The sequence below is a fragment of the Anopheles arabiensis genome, chromosome 3 (assembly GCF_016920715.1).
Source record: "Anopheles arabiensis isolate DONGOLA chromosome 3, AaraD3, whole genome shotgun sequence".
Classification (NCBI taxonomy): Eukaryota; Metazoa; Arthropoda; class Insecta; order Diptera; family Culicidae; genus Anopheles; species Anopheles arabiensis.
The window spans coordinates 1,691,822-1,719,124 of record NC_053518.1 but is presented as its reverse complement, the minus strand read 5'-3'; the positions used below and the strand labels follow the sequence as shown (position 1 = coordinate 1,719,124).

At 48.1% G+C, this 27,303-nt stretch overlaps 1 long non-coding RNA gene across 2 annotated transcripts in view; it reads right to left on the bottom strand.

Annotated features, from left to right (window-relative positions):
* Positions 1 to 27,303, bottom strand: part of LOC120901531 — a 139,123-nt gene that overhangs the window by 53,783 nt on the left and 58,037 nt on the right. For both annotated transcript variants that reach the window (XR_005739301.1, XR_005739300.1), the window contains exon 4: positions 6,660 to 6,705. This is a non-coding gene — a long non-coding RNA (uncharacterized LOC120901531). The remainder of the gene's footprint in view (positions 1 to 6,659; positions 6,706 to 27,303) is intronic.

The following is a 27,303-nucleotide window of genomic DNA, read 5'->3' as shown; positions in this document are numbered from 1 at the left end:
GACACACACAGGCTGCAAAACCATCACAACCAACCAACCAACCAGCAGTACCGTGCAGGAGTGCAAAAAGTTCCAAGCGCCGGAACACAGTTTAAAATGAAATAAATAAAATTGAAATTTAATTAATTTTCTAATTAAATTATCAGCTATACTGCCACAGCGGGCGGTGGGGATGGGTATGGGCGGCACTTGGACAAGAGTACACGATACACGCCACCCACACCGGGCCACCCACACACCCAAATGCCTTCGGTATCGGTTTCGGCGTGGCAAAAGCGTGGCAGAATGAAAGCGGAACAAAATTCAAACGCCTTCCTTCCCGCTTTGTCCGCCGCGCTGGTGCTGTACTGACTGGCTGGACTGGCTGGTACGCACTTTTTTGCATCTTTATTTACCCACCCAATGGACACTCGTTCCAGGGATGGTAGAAGCTGTCGAAGGGTAGAACCTTCCCACCGTCTAATTGATTGGATTGCACAAAGTGGTGTCGATGGCAAGATTGGTGATGGTTGGCAATTTGGTTCAGTTTAATTTATTGTTCAAAGTGTTTCCTGCAGAGAAAAAACCCCATTTTTAAATAGCCACAATTCAGGAAATGACAATGTATTAGAGGGCGGTATTTGACAAAATTATTGTCCTTCGGGCACCCTCAGTGCAAAAGCGAACTAATTTAATTTTCATTGACACACACAGCCCCTCGTTTTGATAATGCTTTCGGTAAGAAACATTATGGTTGTAACAGCTGTTGCAAAACATTAAAGATCGCTCCGTTTGCATGTTAAGCGAACCAAACTCCCTCCCTCTCTCTCCCTTCCGTTTGTGCCCTTAACATCCTCCCAGCCACCTCCGAAACGCTCAATCAGCTGCTTGACCCTCGCCTAATTTCAAACCCCTGCGCCTGCACCGAACCGGTCTGATCCGGTACATATGCTTCATTTTGCCCCTCTCAAACCCCTCCCTCCACTGTTCCCCTAAAACGTCGGCAGATGGGTAAGTAAACAAAGGCAGGATTCACCCTGCCTCACACAATTGCACCACGTACGAACGCGCTCCTAGCGTTCCTTCAAATGCACAAGTCTTTTGCACGCTTAAACGAACGAAGCCTTCACTCCATCCCAATGCTCTCTCTCTCTCTCTCTATTGCATCATCGTGTACTGGCCACTTCAGGGGGAGGGGTGGAGGGGAGCGAAGGAACGTTGGCAGATCGGAGGGACAGTGCAAACTTTAATGCACTTTGTGTACGTTTCATTAACTTCCGCGCGAGAGCACGTTTTCTTCTGTTGCCTTGCGCTGCCGCCGGCGCACAGCTGTTCGCCAAAGGGAGCGAAGCAGCAGCAACAACAACAGCACCAAAGGGACGAACAAGCACCCTGCCCTACCTACTGGGGGGCGTTCTGAGCAATGGGGAAGGAGCGGGAAGGCATTATTGCAATATAGTTATTTTCTTTGTAATTAATTTTTTAATTAAATTTCAAAATAATTACTCGCTCCAAAGGAAGTTGCTGCTGGGCGCTCCTCGTTCGTGCGATGGATGACGCTTTGCTGTACCCTACCTTGGGAGGGGGGTTCTGCGTCCTTCTGCGAATGTCACGACACACATATATTTGGCTGATGTGGGAACGGAGGGCGGGAGGTCGTACTGCAATCCGCCGAAAACAAATGGTACACAACAAACCGCAGCACGACTTTTGATGTTGAAATACACAACCCGGGTTTTAAATGTTGCATGTAGCAGCTAACTTATATCGCACCGACCGAAAAAAAAAACGTCGAAAATGCTGACTTATGCCTGTCTGTTCACTACTGCACTGCACAAGCACCAGCACACACACGCAGGAAGCGACTGGTGGCAAAGGCACGTGATGCAAACCAGTGGGGAGGGCGATGGCTGCTTGGATTGGAACAGCCGGGACGACCCGGCTACCCGGGAAATCATCTTCGCTCGTTAAGATGTGACACAATGGCTTCCTCATTAGCAGCCGCCATTCATGCAAAGCCTTTCGGTATCGAAGCGGACCAACTGGGGATGTCCCGCTCTCTCTCTCACTCACTCACTCTGTGTGGCCATTTGGTGCTGATTGGAAGCCGGAGCAGAGCACTAACGAGATTCAACAAGGATGGTGAGTTGAGCCGTTTCAAGATGAATGCCCAGCACGAGTCGAGAAATCAGTCAAACAATCGATCATTGATTTGTAAACTGGCTTTTTGGGTGCTTTTTTCAGTCAGCTGGACATTCAAAAATTGTCATTAAAAGTGAGCAAAACAATTTAAACTAATTGCTTCATACAAAATGCTTTTCTTCGATGAAATAAACAACTTTAACGAGAAGCAAATAGTTGAAACCATTTCCCAGCGATCAAAACAACACAATAATTCCACCCAATCGCTAATGACATGAGTCTGCTCCTTAAACGAAGTCCTTTTTTTTCTCGCCTTTATTTCCAACCGTTTAATTTCCGATTGCTTTCATTTCCACACCACCACTACCACCCTGCGTGTGTGTGAGAAAGTCATCGTACGACGCGGGCACATTACGACGACCCTTCTCATCCCTTCGCTCCCACTTTCCCCGTGGGCCATTAAAAACTCTTTCTTCCCTCCCCACCGGAGAGAGGAAATGATTGTACGGCGTTCAGCTCATACACCCACACCAGCAACAACGCCCGCTCATTATAATATATAGATTCGGTACAATTATACAAAACTAAACTTCTATTTCAAACGGACGATCATTAAAATAAATTGCTTGCCGAGCTCGTTATACATCCTTTTTAAACTGGAAACTTTTGCCAGCGCTTGTCGCACGCCAGCCCAACCAACACACCACACATCCACCCGGCGCCCCCGCCTGTCTGACCAAACCCAGGCCCGGCACAGTTCGTTCGCTCCCGGTTCATCTCGCACGAACAAAAACGCGCGACGCTCGGCGCTCGGTGTCAGCGCGGTATGCCAACGCACACACACACACACACACACACTGGGAAGCGGGAAAAGCGCGCACTCACTGGCCCCGGGTGCTCACTGGCGTTGAGTTTGAGCTTCTCTGGCCACACTGTACACCCTTTAGAATATTGCTATTTTCGATATGCAACTCCCCAACACCTGCACCCCCCGCACCCTTAAGCGCCACCGTTTTGCTAACGAACCAACCTTTTTGGCAGCAGCAGCATTAGCCACCGCTTTTGGGTCGTAATCGTCGGGCGCGTTGCATTCGGGGGTGGTTTTGTTGGTGTGCGTTATTCGTTCCCTGTGTCGAGGATACACTCTCGCGCACTTCCCTCGGAGGCATAAGTTTCCCCTAAGGTTTTCCTTCATTAGGCCACCAGACCCCACTGGTTGGGAGCACAACAACGACGGCCAATGTTGTGGCCTTACGCGCTGTTGTTCGAAGCTTGTCAGGCAACTGGGTTTTTTTGGGGGACGGCAGTGTTCTTTATTTCGTCGTTGCTGCTGTCGTTCTCGTGGACAGGGCCAAAGAAGGGCTCGTAATTGGCTACATTACACACATTGGTTGCTTTAATTGGAAACAGTTCAAGAAACACACAAAGCACAGTGTGCGTTATGCACTTTTCCTGCCAGCAGGCGGCACACAGCGCCGCGGATGGATGGTGGAAAAACTTTGGTACAAAGCACACACATTTTTAACGAGTTGTGTAGTTGGATAAAGTCGATTTTCAATTTGCAAACCATTCTACCCGTTATTTGCGGGGCTAACAATTTACAGCCACACACACACAGGAGAGCTTCTTTTGTCAGAGCGGAAGTAATTAGTGTAAGATCCTCGAAACCATCCACACCCGCTTTTCACGAAACATAATCCCTCGCGCCGTCCCGCCCTTGGCATTAATTAAACAACGACGATTGCACGCAAAAATGCCAATTACAGAGCTGCGTTACATTGTGCTGCAGCAGGGCTCTCCCGCAAAGAGAGCATGCGGCTTCCTCACCCCAGTCCTGCCGTTGATAGTGACGACTAGAGCCGCAGCAATAATGATGTACACGGAGCATGGCACCGGAGAAGGGTTCTGGCTAGGATCTGGCCGACCAATCTAATCGGGCACGTGATACAGCCGACACACCGTCGCGCCGCAGGGCAATTGATGAGCAGGCCGGTGCGATTTGCAATAGATCGAGATGAATCGAAAGGATTCGAAGCGTAAAGAGCGAGGAGCTCAGGTAGAGAAGGTCGATAAATATCCTCGAGCTGTTTGGCTAATTAATTATCCCTTCGGGAGCAAACCAGCGTGCTCATCTTCGCAGGCCTGTTGGATGGATTTGAAGTTGATGGGCAGGAGCCTACGAAAAAAAAACACTAATTGGAAGAGGTTTGCACACGACAAGACGCAGTGTTTGTATAACAGTTTAGAAACTATTTCATGGGAGCAATTAGCAAGTAAATATATTACGTTAAAACTCTCTTCCCTAAATGTATTTATCTCATTAGATTGATTTTCTGATAAATTTTCTTCACTCAACTGAAACGCTTACAACACACAGACACACGCAAAATGCTCACTTGATCGATAACCGTTTTTAACACGCCTTAATGCCAACCCCTTTTCCTAGCCATTAGCCGACCGTTTTCATTACTATCAATTCCGACCTGGTGGACATGTTTCAAACATTGTCATCAATTAAACTACAGATTGAGCTTAATGAAACTCATTCCTGTAATGGAAACGACCAAATGCACACACACAACCATCCCACTTCCTCCCAAGCAAAGCGTTGCAGGCAAAAAGCGGGTTTGGGGAAGAAAGAGCTGTATAAAAATAAATACACAACCCATCAGGGTCTAATTTCCCGCGCTTATCAGCAATCAGTTAATTACAAAGTGCTTTCCTTTTGCTCTCTTTCTGTCTCTTTTGCCCTCTTTCTCTCGCTCTTTCCACCCCACACGCGAGACCAGAATGCATCGGGCAAATGAAAAACAAGAGCGCCACCACTTGAACCCCCTGTTTTCCAGGCATGATGCGAACGGGAGGTGGCAGACGATGGGCAGGGAGAAAGAGAGAGAGGGCGAGGTTTACCCCACCTCCCTGGGGGGGGAGTTTACGCTCTCGGGCGGCTATCATCGAACCGTCTTACTCTATCGCTCAATCCATCAATTAAACGAAGTGCATTATTGATTGCCATTTCATGTTTTCTGTCCTCGCGTCATCGTGTGGCCCGCGCCCCAGCCCCCAGCGCTGAATGCATCGTTACAGTTTAAATAAAAACGGAATCCCACCCCAAATGGTAATGATGACTGTCCACACACACACACACACATGCACGCGAGCAATCCCATCCGGACGGGCGGGTGGATCAGAAACCTCTAGTTTAATCATTCCGATACAAATCTCACTTCAAAAGAAATGCATCCCCGTCCGGTGAGTGGTAACATTGATGGAGCATAAGTACATACGCTCACACACACGCTCCTCCGTCCCTTCTCTCCTTCTTCCGCCCTGTACAGCCACCGGCAAGTGGAAATGAAATGGGGAATAAAAAAAAAGAGTTTATTATAATACGCCGGCCCTGACGGACAATCCCGAGCGAGCTTAACTGTAATGACGTAATTAAACATCAATTGCAAGTTGCTTTTCCCAATTCTGCTCCCAATCGTCAGCAGCGTCATCATCACCCACAGTGTAATCCTACCCTCGCCGGAACCGGAGGGAAAGGGAGCGGATCATCCAGCAGGGATCGGTTGACGTTCATTATAGATTGCACCGTTAATTACCGCCACTAGGGTTCGCGTTTCCGGGATGTACGTACACGTATGCACGGCACGGCACGGCGCAAATTGAATGAAGCCGGCCGCGCGCGCGCTCCGGCCGGAAAGAAGAAGCCCAAGCGGAATTACCTTTTGCTGTTTGTTGTGACCACCGTGAGAGTGAGAGAGGGGGAGAGAAAGGTCATTAATTTTTGCAAAGTGTTTCGTTCCCGCTTTTTTTTTCGCTGCTGCTGCCAAGGGGAGGAATTTTATTACTTTTTCCTTTTAAATTGATACCTCAAATGTGTAATATTTCAATTGATAAAAAAGCGCCCAATAAGCAGCCATTTTTGGCGGTGCAATTGATTAACGCGGAGGACGAGTGAACGGAGAGCGGTGGGTAATTATTTTTTATCGAGGTTGTAATAAAAACGGCTCTGTACGGGCTCATCTTGTGATGTGTGATGAAAAAGCTGCCCCAAGAAACCGTTAATGCCGACGACAGACAAATATTTACGTGATTAATATTTCTGCAGCTGCTTCGACGGAGGGGGGGGGGAGGGGGAGGTGGAATAAATGCAGCATTTATCCCAGTAGCAAATATCAGCAATGAAAGCCATTGTACGACTTTATCTTATCCCATTCCGGGGCCTACATTTCGCTCAGAAAGCTACACGCTCCGTGTGGAAAGCATGTAGAACGGGATGGATAAATGAGCGATTACACTGGAAATCAATTTAATTGCTGATTAATTACAGCCCGGGCAATCAATCAGCGGGACAGTGAACCGTTTCGGCAAAACATTCACAACAATACACATGGATTGAAGCGAAGGTAAGCAAGCGATGTTTCCAATAGAGTTAATGCTCATGTTGCAGAACGGCTTATTACCAATGCGTTTATTGATAAGCACTTGACCAGACCAGGTGAAGTGTTCAGATAAAGCTGTTCGTTACTTACCACACAAAATAAGTTTCCTGTTGTGAAGTCCGATTTGTAAACAAGTCTGAAAATAATGCAAAAATACGATACATTATACACTTCATAATGAATTTCATCTAGTAAAGTACAAAACTATAAACTTTAAATCGTTTCAACGGTCGTTTAGTTATTATCTTTCCACCTTAACACTCCCGACACCTTTATCGGGGCCAGGATGGGGTTTTATTTATTACGAATAATGATAATGCTGTTTAATCTTCATAAATAAAACAACGCCAACGGTAACAGTCAAGTCTTCAAAAAGAGCCTTTACGAAACCTACTATCTCATCTATTTACTATTCTATTATACATCTAGTGCATGAGGCAAGTACTCCAAATTCTCTCCGTCTCTCGATCTCAACCAACTTCCCCTGCTTAAGTCAAACTGACACTTTAAATCGACGTAAGTGCTTTTGAACATCAAACTTTACGACCGTTTATGAATAATAAAAGCTATTCGCTCCCGCATTAATACGCTAATACGCAGCGCGACCTGCGTATATCATTTTCGACAAAGCAGAAGCAGTTAAAATAAATGACCTATAGCGAAGCGGTGGGCCACCGAAACAAGTTACAGGCCAAATTTATTCCCCACCCGCCCCAGGAGTGCTTCAATGTTTCGATTTTAACCTGCCAGACTTACCCTTGTCATGTTGCAGATCACCCTTCCCAAAAAAAGGCGCGTGATGCGTGATTATGCGTGAGCGTGTGAACAGATAAAACCTTTCATGCGGCAGACCCACGTCTCCCATGTGGAAAGCTAAGACCGCGCGCAAACGTCTTGGCGCATGAATACAGCCAAGACATGGAAAACGGCCACATGCTGATTGTTTTACGAACAGCTAAGCGAGGCCTCACGCCGTGCGTTAAGTGATAATGTCCAATTAGCATTTCATGATTGCACTTTAATCGGAAGGTAAAAGTAGACGGTGTAGTTGTGGGGATTCGTTGGATGTCGGACTGAGGATTAGAAGTTTATGCAAGTCGCTTTCGCTGTGATGGGTTTTTAAAAAGAGCATTTAATTTGCTATTATACAATTATTTAATTCGGACCTTTATTTTCATCGCCCAGAAAGTGGTCATCAAACACACACCTTAATGCATTATTATGCTATTCGCTACCCTTAGCGAAGGGGTCATAAAAATGAATGACTTTTTCCCATTTCTTCGTGTTCAAAAAAATAAAAATAAATCCCCCTGTTCATAAAGATAAGATAGCGAATGCACTCCACACGATATTAATCACATCAATGCGAGGTGTGCTAAGACGTTAAGACGCGCTTCCGTTTGGAAACGAAGTAAGGGTCGGATGCAGTGCATAAAGCATGTTTAGATTTAACCTTCCGATAATTTCTCACACAACCAGCTTATCTCACACAGCCGTGGCTCTAAGCTTATTAACAGCTGGTGCTGGTGCTAGTCGCTATCAACTCCAGCTCCCTAAAAATAAATAGTTCGCTCCCAATGGCATTTGTTTGGGTTGGCACACTGAGCGGGTTTATCTAGCGTGCGCATTATAGCGCTTTTTATGTTGCGTTTTAATCCGCGCATGAATCATTCATCATTCATCAACGCCTGCGAGCGGCGAACTTATCATAATCATAGGCCAGTGTTTTAGGGTACGTTTTTGGCTGTGGCAGTGGCTCTCTGTTTCATGAAAATGGTCCATAATAACTAACACGAAGCTCGGAGTTTGCGTTTAATCTCGTTAAGGTGTTATACGTATTTAGATAGAGGCATTTATCATGGCTTTTAATAGGCTTCGTCTCTTATCAAATGTTTGTTTCTTTAAATGCTGAAAAGAGTAGGACAAACCCTCATTAGAGCTTCTTTTATTTTATTAAAATCAACCCAAAAGATGTCAACACAGACCAAGCTCCATATATCAAGGAAAAGAAAGGTTTGCTCTCCAGTCTCATCAAAACTTTTACCCGAAATCAAGATGCAAAACAGAAAATTCACCCAGAAACAGCAAAGCCTATCCCTTCCTGGCTTGGGAGGGCATTGCCTTATAATACGAACTGCGAACTGCATAATCGTCCCTTCGTCTTCATCACCACCTACCCCGCCTCCTGTCCCGCCACCCGAAAAAACGACGCGCTCGCACGTAATTAAATTTATGTTAAACAGCTCTCCCCCCAAACGCGAGCCTTCGCGTCCTACCGCGTAATCTAGAACATAAGTTTTCCCCAGCCCTTTCACCTCCTCTTCGCCGCTCCACGCTCACTGTACTTCGCTGTACTTCATCGCACCATTCCGGATCGGTGGCATTCGCGTGCGATGGAAGATAAAAGAAATTAAACAATTCATCACCACAAAAGCCTACGGGGCGGGCTGGCGATCCGAGGGGTCTGGGGCAGAATGCATGGTGGATGTGGGGCAGGGGAAGAAATGGATGAACGAATGAGTTACCGACCCACCCACAATATCACTCTCACTCTCACTCTCTCTCCAGGAACGTCCATTACCTCCGCACCCACACAGCACGCGGCACGCAGCTTGAGTCATTCAGTTGAGTGAAAGTAAACGCCATTAAAATAATGAAACAGGGCATTCTGGGTGCGATAAGGCGCAGGGAACGACGGTCCTTTTCTTCCCTTCCTCCTTGCCTCTTTTCCCCTTCAGCAATCAGCTCCCTCCCATGCTGAAGCTGATCCTTCATTTGGCACGAATCACGTGTTGCGAGCGCGGAAGGAATCCAAAAGGGAAGTGAACCGAAAATTAAAGTTTTCCATTTGGCGGCAGCCACGGCGTCTTGTCGGTCAGCCTGGATGAAGGTTCGTCCACGACGATGGAGGACGAAGGAGAAGGGGTGCCGGCGTGGGGAAATGAATTTCCCAGGTGTCACGAAGAAACGCGTCCGAAATTGTACCATGCGTCTCCATCCAAGCGCACCAACCAAGGTAGGTTGGCACTGCGGTGTACCGAGCCCTGTCGTGGGAACGTTAGCGTTGGTTTCCAGTTGACCTGGAACGGAGGGGGGGAGAGGGGTCAGGGAAACCACTGACCAGCGTTCTCCATCATTCGCGTCGGCCACCATCACCACCACACCCAGCAGGTTCGGTGTTTTGTGGGCACAATTTGTCGCAATTCAATTAGAAGTGGAGCACGGCCGTTCCACCCACCCAATCGGGAGGTGAGAGTTTCCACAAGAGCTTTAATCTTGCGATTTGCATGCGTTCCTTTTCACCCACCGACCCGGAGCCCCTCCTTCGATCATCTCCTCCAATGCAGTATCATTTAATTAGCCTAATTATGCGTCAATCCCATCGCTTACATTGCTTCATCCACCCACAAACTCATCATTTGGTGGGGGGCGATGATGGGGGATGGCGACCATGGGCCATCCTTTCCTTGGTGCGGTTTTTCACCGGGTGATGGGTGGCTCAAGGTGTCACGAATCGTTTCATACACGGAAACCGCATCATTTCGCGGTCCCTGGAGCATAACGGGCGTGATTGGTTTTCGGTGGTTTGGGTTGAGTTGGCACACGTATGATGCGTGGAGGAAAGAGCTGCTAATCCGGGTTAGTGGAAAATAGGTTCATTCGGACAAAATGTGATAAAAAAACGTTACAACAAGCCGATAACTTAGAGTATAAAGTAGAAAAGATCAATGGTTTGATCTCATTAAATAGAAGGTTTTTGTAAATTTTTCCATTTTTAAATTCACCTTTTCTGACTTCTTCCGAATTAAAACTCACAAAACTATAAGGACCATCGCTCTAGTTCTATTTTTCTTATTCAGCCAGCTCTTGTTCTATTCCAACCAATGCTCCAAATGCTTAATTTACTCTCCAATACAGTTTCCCCTACGCTGTACGCAAAATTTACCCTTCTCCGCACCCACCACAGTCGCATCAAATGCAGTAATTAGGTGAAAGTTTTCCTACCCAAAAAGTGGAGCGGAGGTAACACCCGGGATACCATTTTCCACCATGAATAAATCCACCACTAACCCACGGCACACTCCACACCAGCAAACACCCACACACCCGAAGCCAGCTTGTAATTATTCAATGAAACAAAATTAGAACATCAATGGTATTATGGCGAAATGGAAAATGCAAACTATGCGTGGGACAGGACTCGGGGAGGAGCTGAACGGGGAAGAGGGAAGGAAGGGAAGCTGTTGAATTGATTTCAACCGGAATGGAAAGGCGTTGCATTGGTGCGGGGTGGAGAAGTGGAGCAGCTAGTTTGCGACTAAATTATGGCGAAATGCGTCGGTTGGGATTTTCCCGGAAGCATGTCAAAGAGGGAGCGGGGTGGATGGTGGAACAGGGACACGGTGGCGGTGGATTTGTTGCACCGAATAACAATCAATTATGGAATGGTATGTGATTAATAGCGCATGGTATCAATTAAGAGCCACTAGTCTCTAATTGTGACGAAACCGGTAGAGTTAGTTCAGGCGAAGAGTAGTGGTGGGAGTGCGCGGACGTGAGGGCAACTTGCGAGGCCGGGCGGGATAATAATCTGCGCACCTGGTTGTGGTATTCTTTCGCTGCATAATTGAGCAAACACGGTTTATGTTGCCAGTTGCCAGGACAGCGAGCGCTAATGAGATGCCACACGGATAGTTGGCTGGGTGCGCGGTTGCGTTTTCGATTAGATTAGTTGCATTTTCTCTCGTTTCTCTACTAAAAAATAACAGCTCCAACACCCAATTGGGGCCGAAGGGTGGAGAGTGTAACAACAGTCGGGAAGAGAGCAGAGATTGGTTCCAATTTTTAACTTTACCACACCTTATCACATGCTTCACTCGATGTATGATTTTAATTAATCGCGTTATTATTCCTTCCCGGTGATTGGTAGCGCTGGCTGGCTGGCTGGCTGGCAACAAAACACCATCTCCGAGTTCATGATCTCACACACCACCACCTCCCTTACCACCTCCCGCAAAAGGGGTGGTTTTGCATCTAGGCTCCATTATTCGCACCGAAAACCAAAATGGCAGAAAACCATAATCAAGCACCTGCGCAAGAGGGAATTATTAATTAAATTTAATTACTATTTTAGCTAATGAAAAATCCCCTCCCCCCGCCCTCGTGGGCTTACGCGGTGTGCGCGCGGATTTCCGCCCACCACCCGATGTCATGGTGGCAAAACGATGCAAAACCCGCGGGCTGGGAGCTGATTGGGGTTTGTGCAGCAGTAGCACTTGTGCAGTACTGCTACTACTACTACTACTTGTGTGCGCCAAGCGCAAGAATATAGCGCCCGATATGATTGACATGAGCGGAGGTGTACGAGAAGCAGGATGGTAGAACCATGCACCCTTCCTTGCTCGCCGTGCCCCGTGTGTTTTTATTCAAATATTTATTTTTCATTCATTAACTTTTGCTGCCAGGCACGGTGGCGCGGTGGGAAATGAAAGGGACGGCGTCGGTAGGCTTACTGACTGCCTGGCGGTTATGCTGCTGTTGCCGCTGTTGGGTGCATGTTACTGCCAGCCAGCAGTACCTGGTACTACAACCAAGGGGATGTGACGTTAGTGCCGTTGCGCTCGGCTCGGCTCGGCTCGGTTGGCTGGGGCTCTCGCTTGTAAAATACGCTAATGAAAGAGTGGAGGTATTTTTCATGGCTTCATTCATTATACCGTTCATTAGTGATAAGGGTTATTAGCAATTTGGCTTAAAATGTTTTGCACAGTGTCGCCGCACACATAATGCCCGGGATGGTGGGCAGCGGTGGTGCTGATACTTAAGCCGCCCGTTGGTTGCGGGCGCTTGAGCGTTTGTTTTTGTGCAAATGCTATTTATTAAAAATAATTGGATTGCTTGCACAAGTTTTTGAAGGAGGACACACACACTCCTGACAAAGTGTGAGTTGGGAGGAACGTGGATGGGAAGAGCTCGCAGGATGGCACATATATCGTTCCACATATCTCATTACATGTTTGCGAATGGTTGGTGTACAGTTTTACTTGACAAAAGACTGACGCTTAACTGCTTATTATTAGCATTATCTAACTATGTAAAAAAGGCACACTAATTTGATTAATTTGAAAACCCGCTTAAAAATTAAAGCTCTCAAGATATTCCACTCCATAACGCGATTCGCCTCGAGCTGATCGATTGTGCAGAAGAATGAAGTAAGGGTCTACGATCGCTCTGATCTCTTCCAGCGATGTTAGTTGCCGCCGCTGCTTCTCTCCACCACCGTTTTTCAAAGAACGATGAGCATAATTATTTAAATGGCCATCCCTATCCGAGCGCTCTAGTAGAAGATACCAACAAAAACTTTTAGCAATGCTTGTTGCATTTTATGTGTCGTTTTCATTCCTTTGCACCGTCGCCGCCGCCGATGAAGAAGATGCTGCTGCTGCTGCACAGCTACAGTGCAAAGTGTGGAGACCGTCTGCCTAGAGGGCCCGTTCCATCATCAAACGCATCCCAACCTCCAGCGCAGAGCTTCAACCCGACCGCCGGTCTTCGCCGGCACGGCGAGACCCAAAACTAGAAAGCAGAATGTATAAAATTTCCATTCTGCACCAATGTCTTATCTTAATTATGATCATTGGTATAATTAAATGTGCCTTTTGCCTTTGATGTTTGCCCTTTCGGGCATTCGGCGGGTGAGGCAGGGAGGGATTTCGCCACGGCAAAATGCTGTCGCCAATCCGCACGGGGGAAACTCGAGAGCGCCTCCCCGCACCCGTGCTTGGGGAAGAGTCGGAGCCGGTCAAGGGCGGCAATCCATAAAACCCACGAGCACGGGAATGCACAGCTCCACAGCGCGCAAAAGGGTGTGCGCTCGCTCATCTATTAAACGGGCTCATTAAAGTGGCGCGGTAGGAAGACGAAGGTTTCGAGAGCATTCCTAGAACTCTTCGAGAGGGCCTGGACGCTCACGCCCAGCTAATAATGAGCAGCGACGGAGTGGGGATATGGAAAGGGTCGATTGGTGGAGGGAAAAAATGCCTTAACAAACCACATTATTATGTGAAGCTCTCAATCACGGAAAAAATCAATGAGGGAATTGGGGGAAAAAACATAAGCAAAAAGAAAAGGAACATATTGAAGGAAACATTTTCTACAAAACTGCCCCAAAAAAGCGAATGAAATGTCTCCAAATGATGAAGTTTCCCTGCTTATGCTAATTTTACCTACATAATACCTTGTTCATCTTAGCACAATTTCTTCAACAGCTCATTAAAACGAATCCAATCAATCGTGTCACTGACATATGAGCTCCTCTATTAACTGCGAGCAAGGAAAGCGAGGAAGCATACACACAAAAACATGTGACCACAACCAAAATAAACACAACACGATTCCCACCCACCTACTTCCTCAATGGGAAAGAAACTAGCAAAAGGAACACACACCCAGACGAGTCGGAGAGAAATTCAAAATCACTCACACAAACGCACGTAGACACCCAGGCAAACCCATTAAAACGATCGTTTCAATTAGCGGCCAAAACTCCCGGCATCGTTAGGTTAATTATCGCCCGCGGGTTCGATCAAAGCGCGATCGCTTCGTGATAGTTTTGCTCACGCTCTTGCTCTCCCCCGTCTGTGTCTGCTCATCGGCCACCCGTCCACTGTGCCCCCTCTGCCAAGACGAATTCGGATCGGTAGCCCAGTCATTCCGAGGAAATGACAGGGAACGGAATTACTAGACCAGCAGCCCACCCCACATCCATGGGACCGATTTTTGGGAACAGAGACAGAGAGTAACACCGCCCCAACGCCATCGACCGGTAAAACTCCAACGTAATGATCCCTAATGAGAAAATCAATTATCTACCCGCCTGGTCCTCTCCTCAAGGGTGATTCCGGAGATTGGATCCTCTCCTCAACCTCCTCCTTTTCCTGGAATAGCTCCACAGCTCCACAGGAACCAAGAATAGTTGTCATCCACGTGTAGCTTCACGCTCCCTACCCCCTCTCAAACACTGCTCGTTACGCCTTCTCCTCCTCCTCCCCTTCATCACCCACCACGGGGTGAAAGTGCCAACGAAGAACTTCCAAAACCGAATCGATATTCAAATCTCGCATCATGCTGTTTAACAACCGTTCTTCACGCTGTGATCCCGATACCCGCCCTCAGCATAGAGGCAGAATGGAAACCAATAATACTCCGGGTCTGGGGTCCGGGTCACCCACACCTTTGCGAAGGGACAATGGGAAGGGGAGGGAAGCAAAAAAACACACTCGGGAGGGGTGGAAATGACGATGAGGCAAGCGGACCGATTCGTACCAGAAATAGGAGAGTGTGAGCTCCAAAAAATGCCACGATTTGTAAACCGAGGAGGCGAAGCTGGTCGGACGGGGAGGAGGTTCAGTTTCAAGAGCATAGTCATAATGACTTGTTCCGTTACCACACCGCACGGGACGCATTCCTCCTTAAGTGTTTCGTTTGAGAGTTTTTCGAGGGGTTTTTTCCCTGTGTGTTCTGAACTGGACAAACTATTCCAAGTATTTTAATATAGAGCCATGCCGGATGAATGTTTGAGAGTTTTGCTCACAGTTTGGGTTCGAATTAAACACGGAAAATGTCTTGCAAAACGTGAAGTTGGTATAGAATTAGACTGTTTTGTTTATTTTGTATGGTGTTTTTTAACACCTCAAACCATAATACCAATTGCTTCCAATGTTCCCCCAATAAACAGTTGCAACTGGTTGCAGTATTTTTTCTCCTCCCAATCGAAGATCCTCGAACTGGTCCATCAAACCAGTTACCAAAATAACTACCGATAGACTAATTGATTGGACAACCCCACAATTCCCTGTATATGCTCTATCTCTTCGCCCAGGTTGAGGGAAAATCGATCTGCAATATCCTTCGACCCTGGCCCGAGTAAGCCTGGCCGCCGGTGATAATCAACAGGAGAGCATCGGGCTCACACAGTAAACTTCCAAAGTACCCGTGACCCGTTCCCGTATCTTGCCCATCAGGGCCCTACGCTGACCCTACGCTGTTGGATGATTGGAGCAGGCGAAAAAGTTATCTCCAGCTTCCGCATTCACCCGGGAACCCACCCCGGCCTTCCACCCAAACCCCGCACAGGGGAAACATAAACGAAGGCTTATGACTCCTGCAGTTCGGAATACGGAAAGCATCCCAAACATTGCAGCCCCACTTACACACACATACACATACATCATCAGACGCTGGGGTCGGTTATCTTTACGGCTGGACAGTGAGCTCTGCACTCGAGAGCGCACACATACAGAGCGCAATCCTCACGGTGGGCGTTAGAGCTGGAGCGTTGGAGCTGGAGTTTCAGCGCTCCAGCGAAGGGATCCACGTTCTTGGGCAATCTCAACCCGGGAAGGGGAGTCTCGTGCGGATTCCCTGGGCTATAATGGCTTCTGCCAAGTCATCTATTTAATTGACAGATGAACATAACCTTTTATCGTACCAGTCATCGACACACAATACCGTACGTACAAATACACACATCCAACGGTGTGTGTGAGAGCGCGTGCTTCCCTTGCCGTGTTGCCCTTTTTCACGGCGTGAGTGACCGGTGAACGAAAAAAAACAACTGAAAACAGTGCCATCGGCCAATGTCCGCACTTTTGGCATCCTTTTTTCGGATCAGACGAGGTTTGTTTGGTCGGGCTGTATCTCTTTATGTGATGGTTGGATTTCCTTGTTCAGCTGTTACGGAGACGATAGATAGGAAGAGTGTGCCTTTTTTTACGGCAGACATTGAGAATACGTGTATGATTTGACACATTCCAGACATGCAGACGCCGGTAATGGAATGATCAAAATAATTTCATAAAATGATACATTCCAAATTGAAGGAGATAAACAATAAAACGGAAATATCATGTAAGAAAATTGTAAACAAATGTATATTTAAAAGCTTTTGAACATGTCTGATTGATGACAGTGAAAATGGTTTTATCTGAAGTTTGAGGAAGTTTGTGTAAACCCTTATCTCGATTGAACTACGTGGAGGAAAATTTGCATTTCCTCAAAGTTCTGAGAGTTTCCCTGCCTTCAACGGGTGTCATAGTTGATGATGATGATGATGATGATGGTGGCGATAAAGCAAATGCAAACAGATAATAACAGGATCATTCCCTCGTTGCCAGTGACGGATCGAACGAAGAAAAAATGTCCCCGACCAACTTCCTACCAACCACTCACCGCGCTTCACCCCGAAAAGGTAACGGACAGATTTTTCCCTTGTTAAACTTTTTAATTGATATTTTGTTATTTTATTCCCATCGTCACCACCACCCGGCCGACGCGAAGAGCACGAATACGATCGATAATCGATCCCGGGGGGCAAGGGGAAACTGCTGCGGGAGTGGAAAAGGCTACGTCGACAAGAAGAGATGCCGTTATCGTACGAATCAAATCATTAAAATTGACATTTCAATACCGGAGTTTTCTGTGGAAAGCGGTAACCTCGCCTGATGAACGTTGGATCGAAAGAGAGAAAAGGAGAAGGGTAAAGTGTTGCTGTTCACCATGGCAAAGAATGCAAGTGGTGGGAAAAACACATCGGAAAAGCCCATCTCTTTTCTCTCGTTTTGGGGGAAGTGTGGGAGGAGTGATAGGGAGGAAAGGAAAAAATTGAACACAAATTGCATTCCAAAAGCAATACTGCACAAAATTGATGATGAATGAATTCGACGCAAAAAGGAAAGCAAGGGAGCAAGAGAAGAAATGAAGAAGCAAACGGCCGATGATACGGTGAGTCCTGTGGTCAGCACAGTGAAACTGTTGGGTGGTGCCGTAGAAAAAAAAAACCAAGCTGCACACGAAAAAGGACACGAAACTGCCGGGAGAGTGTAAACTTTCTAATTAATGAAGTTTTCCCAGCAGAATCTCTCTCGCCCGGGGGGGACATGTTTTGGCATGCAAATTTGACTAACACAGCCTCCCCCTCCGTTCAATGTGTTCGAATGCACGGCACCTGCTGTTGTGGATCGCTCGTTTCGAGTTTAGAGACATTTTCTTGCACTTTCACGCTCGTTTTGTTCCGTTTTTCTGTGTGTGACATCCTCCTCCTGCACATCGTTTGCTTTTGTGTGTGTGTGTGTGTGTGTGTGTGTGTGTGTGTGTGTGTGTGTGTGTGTGTGTGTGTGTTGATAAAACGCATCCTCACTTTACACAGAACACATCGAGCACTACCTGGGTACCCTCTGTCTCGCACATCCAACACGTAAATCGATGCGAAGCGATGGTGACAGCGATAGGACTGTGATGGTGGTGGTGGGCTGTACAGCATTCCGTAAACCGTCACATTGCACCACGCGGCACGAACAATAATGCGCTCGTTTTGCGCGCGTTTTCAGACGCTTTCTGTCATCTCCTCATCGCTCTTCTTCCACCCCACGAAATCCACCCTTAACGCGCGTCGCAACAGACAAAGATCCCCCCTCTCCCCTGTCACTGTCACTCACCACCACCACCACCACCATTGCGCCCGTGAATTGCGCGATGCGGATGCATTGTCATAAAACAATGCCATGAATTTTGCTAATTAAATTCAAATAAGAACATCATAATGATGGAATTAATTAAAATAAATAGCGCACGAGATGAGGCAAATGCTATTCATACGCACGCCAGGCCGGGCGCGGGAAATTCTAGCAGGGCAGGCAGAAAATTAATAGCATGCCTTTCAGCGCCATCACTCTCCCAACCGAACACCGCCATCCCCCGGTGACAAACCCTCCGAGCCACCCGAGCGGCATCACGAACGACCAGGTGTGTGCATGTGAAGAGGAGGGAGCATTTTGGGCCCGGACCGCCGGTGGTAACGAAAGAACGACGACCACGGGACGACGACGATGAAGACCTTTCGTCTCGGAATGATGAGCCGGCATCGTTTAAGGGCACGCTTACACGATGGTTCGGCCCTCAGCCACAGCATCTTCCGTTCTCTTGGTGTATTTGTGTGTGTGAGTCTTTCCATCTTGGTGAAGGCGGCTGCATTACGTTCAACCCGGACAGCAAAGGGCTCCGGTCCGGCAAAAGGGAGATTGATTTCTTCACAAATTGCCATAAAATTTGCGCTCCCTCGCGCTTAAAACGCAAGTGTAAACAACGAAAGCACGCGGTAACGTAGTCCACAGTTCGAAGCTCATCGGTGCCTCACCCAGCACGAACGGTGTTTGGAAGATGATAAGATTTTTGTGCATTTTTGTTGTGCTTTCGATTGCCGGCTCCGACGACTCTTTCAAGGGCGTGGGAGAGTGTGGCCTTTCTACCGATAACGGGCAAAGGGGGTGGGATGGATAACACTCTTCTTCGCTTTGCAGTGTTTAATGCACGTGTCGGCAATTCGGCCAATTTCAATGAAGAAGGTTAAATGTTTCATTTTCCACCAATTTTTGCATTCTTTGCGGGTTGTTTGGGATGGTTGGGGATGAAAAGAAGGTGAAAATACAATGGTGGGTTTGGTCATTTATGGTGTAATAAATCAGACCAAACACAAGCGAAAACTCGAGACTCTTTTATGTTTGTATGACAATCGATACTAGAATTTGAATAACAAAACCACCCAAGCGAATTACCATAAAATGAGTTAATAATAATATTTTAAAGGCACTCATAATTTGCGTGGAGTTATTTTTGAAGTTTAGACCCAAAATTAAAAGCACCTATCTTCGACTTTTACTCACGACGATACAGAATTGAACGATCGCCAATCGGTACCTCGGAACGCCGAGCTCGAGCTACATGCCGACATTTCAATCCGGTCGACCTTTGGGCGAAGCGGACCTCCATCACCCCATCATTTTCTCACGCCTTAAGCGATGGTTTGCTTCCTGCAAAGCCTCCCCAAAACCCTGGCATCGCGCGCTTATCGCAACTCATGCATCTCGGAGCGGGCAAAGCCGTTACAGCAGGCGTGCATTTCGGTGCGATTCGGTGCTGCATCTTCACATTGCTTATGCTCCAGTTTTATGACGGACGGAGACGGCCGCTCTTCGGGACCGGGACCCCGGTGAGGTGTAAGTGAGTGTAAAGTTGGGCCCATTTCGGACCATGCGCGATTGATCGGTAATTTTCTTTGTGGCGTTCTCTGCAGAACAAGCCCCCGAGCGGGTCAGATTGTTGCTGTTACGATGCGGTTCTTGTGCTTTTCTGCTTCGAGCGCTGGACCCAGGTCCTGGCGTTCGCTAACGTGGAGGGGTTATTTTCGTAAATACCTCAAGCAGCGGGACTGGGGTGTATTGAATAATCGTTTTCGCTTTTTTTGCTGCTGTTCTTATTGTTATTGTTGTTGTCGGTCGAACATGGCACCCGCGGGGATTTGAGGGCATACTGCCACGCTCAACGATGTTCCGGAGTTGAGGCGATGCATCGATAATTCGGCAGAAGGGTTTTGAGAGAAATGGGAAGGTACCAAATTGCTCTAGACCCTCGAGGGATCATCGACGGACCGGTTGGTTGTTGGTTGCACCAAATTGCAGCTGGCTTGAACCGTTCCGAGTTAGGCTCTGTCGCAAGGGGTAGTTTATTGGGGCAACTTCGAGGGCTCTGCATACTTTTCATCAATTTAATCAATATTGAAACAATAAATTTTCATAAATCATTCACCTGCACTTATTTATCAACGTCAGGTGCGATTGTTTGTTCATTTTACGATCAGAAACATTTATTTTTGTGAAATAATGTTCACTAGACTTACTCTGAAATAGATTTTAACACAATCAAAAATCCAAAAAGCTTGAATGTTTGAGTAATAAGGACCAAAAGTAAGCAAAATAACAAAACAACAAAACTGCGAGGCTATAGAGTTGTTATATTTTAATGGAAAAGCTCTTGCGTATTAAAAAGATAGCATGAAACACCAACCACGACCACGGAATTAAAACAACAACCTTCCTCCTATGGTTGCACATGTCTAGCGAGAAAAGCTTCCAGTTTGATGTTTTCATCTTCACGCGATAGCCTTCAGCCGCACCAGCCTGCATATAAATCACTCTCAACGCCCCCACACGACTGATCGGCATTACTCATCGAACTTCACTTCACTGTTGTACAGCATTGGCCAGCAATCCGATTAGTGTAACCCCCCCCCCCCCCCCCCTTCGGTACTGCTGCTGCGGGCCCAACAAATCCCGGTGCAATTTCGCACGAAGCACCAAGCACCGGAGTGCCAGCTAAAGCCAATAAATTTTGCCTTCTTCCAAAGCCCTGTTGGCGCGAAACGAAGCTGCGGAGTTTTACACCCCTAACGAGGAACCGAACCACGATCCTCGTTCTAAATCGTTCAAACTCTCTGCCCCGTGGAGCGTCTCACACACCGCGGAACGGTCGAAATCTATAATTTTATGATGATCTATAAAATTTATTGGTCTTATCTCGCATGGTCAGCCGAGAGCTCTTGGGTACGGTCAAGGAAGCCCGCCGGAAGATGTGACGTGAGAAGCTGTCGGCAGCCAGCCAGGCATCGAGCCGGCCAACACCACACCGGTACACAATGACATATCCGTAAAACGGTGCATCTCTCTTGTGATTTTTCCTCCTCTTTTTGTTTTAACGATCCTTGCAGTAACAACGCGCTGGACGGTTTTGAAGGGATTTGGATCGTTCATCCCGTTGCAGCACTGCCCACAGGACCAGCGCGCGCGTTTTGTTTATGTAGCGGATTTCACTCCAAAAAAACCACAAACGAGCTGAACGACCGACCAAGAACGCTTTGGTGTGTGTGGTCACCTACCGAGGTGCATGGTGTTAGCGATGGTGTTACGGCCCTTTTTTGTGTTTACTGGCTCGAGGCCGTCAAGCTGCCAGCAAGTGCGGAAGGATTGCAAGGCCTGAACGATTGCACAATAAACTGGTGCGAAACCCGATGACAGACAGAGGGTGCGATGACGTGCACGTGAGAAGATGAGTGCAGTAAAAGACTAAATCCGGATCGTTAAATCTTGAGTCGGTGCACTGAACTTATCGTATGCAAACAAGTGTAATGAATTGAAGCGAGTGCATTTTTATGGCTCCAGCAAAACATTAAGCTGCAATGAAACATCTCCAATCGTTAGCCAGAAATGAGAACAAATCGTACGAACTGCTTTATAAGTTCAATGACTCTCGAGATTTCGCTCTGTATATCAGATTGGATGCACTCAAACTCAAAATAATAGTGAGAAACAGCTCTTATTAAACATCTCTGCAAGGATTCATCAGGCCGCCTAGAACACGATGTCAACGCACAGATCGATCACCACCGAATCACTCTCTAGCGTGTTGTCATAATCTCCAAGCAGTGTCAGTGCAGTGTGTCGAACGCTTTCCCTCGATAGTTATCGAATGTCCGAGCAGGCAAGTGTATGCGTTAGTGTGTTTTTTACACGACACTAAAGGTAAACCGTTTTTCTGCTGAAAACATTGCCCGTGACAGTGACGTTTGGGGCTTGTCAAGCTGACACTCACTACTCGCTGTCGCGCCCGGCTGAAAGCTTAATCTGATCTGAGCTTTCGAGCAGTGACGACCGAACGACGACGACGACGACGAGTACAACGACGACGCTGTCGACTAGCAGTTGTCACCTTTGCGCGATATCAACCCCGTACGCCGTCAGATCATCGACGCTCCCTCCTGCCGTGCGAAAAAGACCTGCAAAAGATCGCGGCTTATCGTGGCGGCTCCTTCTTTATCGCGGCGTCTAGCTGGGGTTTTTTTTTTCAGCTCGCCATGGCTTCCGCAGACAAAGCGTTGTTACCAGCGTTGGCTCCCCGGGAATGGCAATTTGATTTGATGTTCGCTTTTAATTGCTGCCCAGTAGCCTTCACTCAGTGTCAGCGATCGCGATTGCGGTACAACCGTTGCAAGGGCACGAAAAACAACTCCTGTTCCCTGTTTTTTAATCCTTCTGTATCGAGAACATTGTCTGGTTGGTCTTGGATTTCTATCGGATATAATTATAGCAGCTGAAGTTGTCGTTCAGCAGAGGTCACACATACAAAAAAACGCATCTTTCAGGAATAAATCGAAGAAACTGGAGCATGTCGCCAAGATCTCGATGTCTCCCACATCAAACGGCGCAATCTCCGCGCGATGCTGTCGGCTCGTCGCCCGGCTCATTTACGTCCATCTAATTAGAACGCACGCAGTGAGCTGAGAAATATGACAAAACTCGGTTACACGCGCGTTTTTGTTGTTGTTCCACCCTCAAGCCCTCGGTGCGCTTATAATGACCGAGTCGCGCAACCGCAACCACACGAATGTGTCAATTTATCTTCCCGACGGTGGCCCTCGGCGGCGGTCCAGAAAAGGGAGTTCGAACTAATTCGATCACCTTATCGATTGCTGCGGGTACACGCGGATCACACGACGACGGGTGGGCCGTCGCATCTTGACACGCCGCCGGAAGGATAAAAGAATGATTCGCCCCTTTTGCGCGAGTCCCGACGCGACGCGCCGCGATAATGAGCGAACGATCGAGCGAGCACCGTGCAGCAGGTTCCGACCGTTCCTCCCTTTTTCCGTTCTGGAACCGGTAGGCTGGCGCGGACCACAGCCCGAGCAGTTTCCGTACAGTGCAAAATAATAATGTGTCGGTTCCGCGCTCATTAAAGTGAGAAAATCCGAGTGGATCGAGAAATTAGTGAAGTTTTCGTAAGTGAAGTGCAACCAGGGAAGGGAGGGCTGCTGCTGGAGGGGGGGGGTGGGGGACCGAGACGAAGGATTGAAGGTGGAAATGGACACCCAAACGATGATGCGACAATTCGCACTAAAGCTGAACCTAGAGAGAAAGAACAAACAAACAAACGGATCATCAGCACACGCACGCGAAGAACCTTGGGGAACGTGGAAAATGGGGAGAGCAAGAAAAAACGCTGTCCTGTCCGGATGTCCCGAATGCGGTGAATAGCAAAATGGTTGATTGGAAGGAGATGATGCAGAGTAAAAGAAGAAAAAAAGTGGCAAGACTTTAGTTACTTAGGCATCGAAACTGACCCTCTACCGACTGACATTCTTGCGTAATTGATGAGATGCTGGACGAGGACTCCGACGAGCTCAAGATGTACGCTAGCGCGATAATGTCTGAATGTGTCATTCAAGGCCGCACTGCCATGGTTCTTCCTCTCTCTCTCTCTCTCTCGCTCTCTAAGACATCGCTGCTTTGTTCCGCAAGACAAATTTAATTAATTCATTGCATTGTATTACATTCCAGCCACTCCGGAATGTGAAGCTCATTGTGAAAATGGAATTGATTTCAGATGCACCGGCTGCGGCGGGGGAAATGGCATCGAACCAACTGGCCCAAAAGAAACCAGCCACCAACCTTCCACAAATCCCGTAAAAGTGTCAAATGAAGAACAACGCAAGCTGACAGTTTGGGCGTAAGTGTGGCCGAGCAAAAAGGCAAAAAAGACGAAACCCAACAATCAAAGCTGCACCGAGAATCCAAACCGAGATCCAAAACAAGAAACCACAGCGCGTGCAAGTTTTGGCGCACACGGGGACGGCCAAAAACCAGCAATGTCTGGACCGGGAAGACAACAACTGCGAGCCAACAATAAAAAAGGCTCTCCTCCCAAATGCAGCATACAAACATAAAGAGAGCGCTGCCGAAAAACGCGGCCTCGAACAGGGCCTCGGCCCGGCAAGACAAACACCGGCGGTCCCGAAGAAAAAGAGCGGCAAAAAAGTAAACCATCGCGATTGCTGCTGCGGTGCCGTGCATTGACGGCGACGGCGAAAACCACGATTTCGTGGCCACATCGCATGCCCCCGTGCATGAGCCCCGTTCGCCGCCCGTTCGCTGCTGCAAACCCGTCCTTCAGCCGAGGCCGTTCCGTGGCGGAGTTGGAAATCTTTCGTCATGAAATCTTGCGACCGAAACCCGACCGTCCGACGGGAGACGATGGGGGAGGGGGAAGGAGGGAGTGGGGGGAAATCGGCCCCAAAGAAAACCCGAGCGCATAAATCAGATTTTATTTTCGTTCTGTCAACGTTGATTTATCGCCGCCACGGCCAAACCCTCGCAAGCGGGAAAAGTGAGCCGCGCGTCCTCAGACCTAGGGACCATGGTTTGGAAATGGCGGCCGGGGGTTGGGTTGGATGTGCATGTACGATGTGTTTTTTTTTGTCGTACTTTTTTACTTCATTCCTCTCCATCTTCCTCTCCCAAGATCTAGAGACAGAGTGATGATGACGATTGGGAAGGCGTGGGTGAATGTGGGATGGAAGGAAGAGCGCAACGTTTGGACGGCCATTTATAGCGATAAATGGATGGAATTCCCGGCTGGTGACAGCGTCCGGAAGAGGAGGATGGGTGGGATGGGGAATGGCAACAAAGTGGCCGTCACGTCACCAATCCCCACAGACGGACGGACGAAACGGAAGGAAGCAAAACGACCAGACACAGACGGATGCAATTGGAAATGAAGATGGACTGCGAAGATTCGGTTCGGCAATTGGAAGGTATTGGCTTTTTTTTCTGTTACATCTTGGTGTTTGAGAGCAAATTGAGGTTCTTTTTGGGGCGGGAATAGGAGTTTGGAGCGATCGAGCTATTGCATCGACACTAATCTATATTGGAGATGATCCCTAGGGAGCGAAAATTCATCAAAATGTCCACTCTTGTAGGACATCTACTTCATTAGACATTAGATGACAGGTTCAGGTGCCCCTAACAATCATCACACAGCAAACAATACCTCCTAATAGCGATTAAATCACACTCTATCCGCCAATCAAACCTACCTAGCCACCAATTTAGATAAGCAAAGAAAGGGAACAAAAACAATCACAAACAATCATCGCTTTCAAAAGGGTCGCTAACGACACTCCCAATGCACTCCCGTTTACATCACAACGGGTCCCACTGTCTGTCTCTCGTTGCATCTGATATCGAGGCCCCCCGGCCACGACACACACCGTCAATATTGAACTTTCTATAGCGTTCATTATCGGCTCAACACACACACACGGAGAGCATCACGTAATCAACGCATTCGGTGGCTTTCCGCGAGCATTTCTTAATCACGTGACATTGTTCACGGGGTTGGCAGTACCTGGCCCGAACTCTCCGATTTGCCTTCAGGCCATTCATGCAGCAGCAGCAGTGATGCAGTGTGTTGGCAGTTCGCGCTCACGACCCCAGCCCGGGTGGTCCACGGTCCAGGATGACCCGGAAACAGCTGATCGGAGTAGATCATTAAGGCACTCCCAAGCGCAAAGCTGTGTTTTTTTCCTCGGCGACAAAACGGCTCGATCGTGGTATGAAGAAATCGGAATCCTCTAATGACTTACTGATTTCCTTCCCTCCGCTGATCTATGTTTGTGATGCTCTCTGTGTGCATGTGTGTGTGTGCTATCACAACCCATCGAAAGGTCACCCAAGGGGTTAATGGCGACAGCGACGAAAGTCTTCGCGCTCAAGCCACGAAAGGCTGATGAAAAACGAGACGAAAGATATCCCATGCTCGAAGGTGGACTCGCCGTAACAACGCTCGCAGACACACGGACCCACCGATCCACCGAATGGGCAACGTTTACAATCGCACCATAATCCGAACAATTTTCGAGTTAATTATATTAGTTGCCTTTCAAAATGGCGAAGGTAAATATAATTAAAAACAAATAAAACACTGCTCAGATAATTGGAAACCATCGAATCCGGAGGAACCGGTCTAGGGCCCATAGACCGACTTTGCTGGGGGATCGCACACGCTGGGACGTTGGGACGGGGACGAGTGCTAGCGCTAGAGAAGTGCACTCGGCGCTGAACATTAACTAGCCATTACCAGCCGTGTTGGACTGCGCCATCGTGTGTGTGTGTGTGTGTGTGTGTGTGTGTGTGTGTCTCACTCCAACTCCGGCTCGGTCGTTCCGATGCGATTCAAGCGATGGTCAAGCAATCACCTTCTCGGCGCGATTGCGCGATTGGTACGCCATCGCCAGGGAGGGTTTTCGTAAAGTTTATCCCCATCCGTCCGTCTGGGGTACTACTACTATTCCCGATAACGAGCTACTACCACTATCCCCGGCCAGCACGGAAGGCTGAAGGAAGGCACACACAAAAAACACAACTAGAAAACAACGCATGGGAAGCTTTTGCTATCCGGGACGAGAGCTGGACCAAATTTCCCAACCAGCCCTCCCATTTACTCCTCTGTGTGTGTGCTGCAGTATCCGAGCGGCGAGCGATTTTACAGCGGTCCAGCAGCATCGTCCGGCAGCACACGGTTGAAGAAGTGGAACCTCCGCTTTATCTCCGATGGAAAATTGGAAAATTTTGAAACAGGTTTTGAAGAACGACTCCTGATCATTAGCCAGTGTTCGGTGCGAACGTTGCGAAACGTACCTTCCGTACCTTCGTACCCCGTGTGTTTGGTGGTGGGGGGGAAATTCATCAACCGTGAGCGTGCGGTGTTGGTGCGGAAATTCCACACCGGAGTTTGGGATGTGATTATGCAACCCATCTCATGCGCATCTTCATCGCACCGAGCGCTCCTGGGACACACAGAGCCCCTGCAGGATGCGATGACAGCCCCCTAAAGGTAGGACACCTAATTGGGATACCGATACCGGAGAGCGCTCGACCGTCGCTGCATTGCACACACACACACACAGCCACACTCAAGGTGGTCACACTGCAGCCGTCTGCGCACTATTCCCTTAAGACTGCAAAAGTTCTTCCTGCTGGATGGTCCAGTTGCTGCTGCTGCTGCTGCTGCT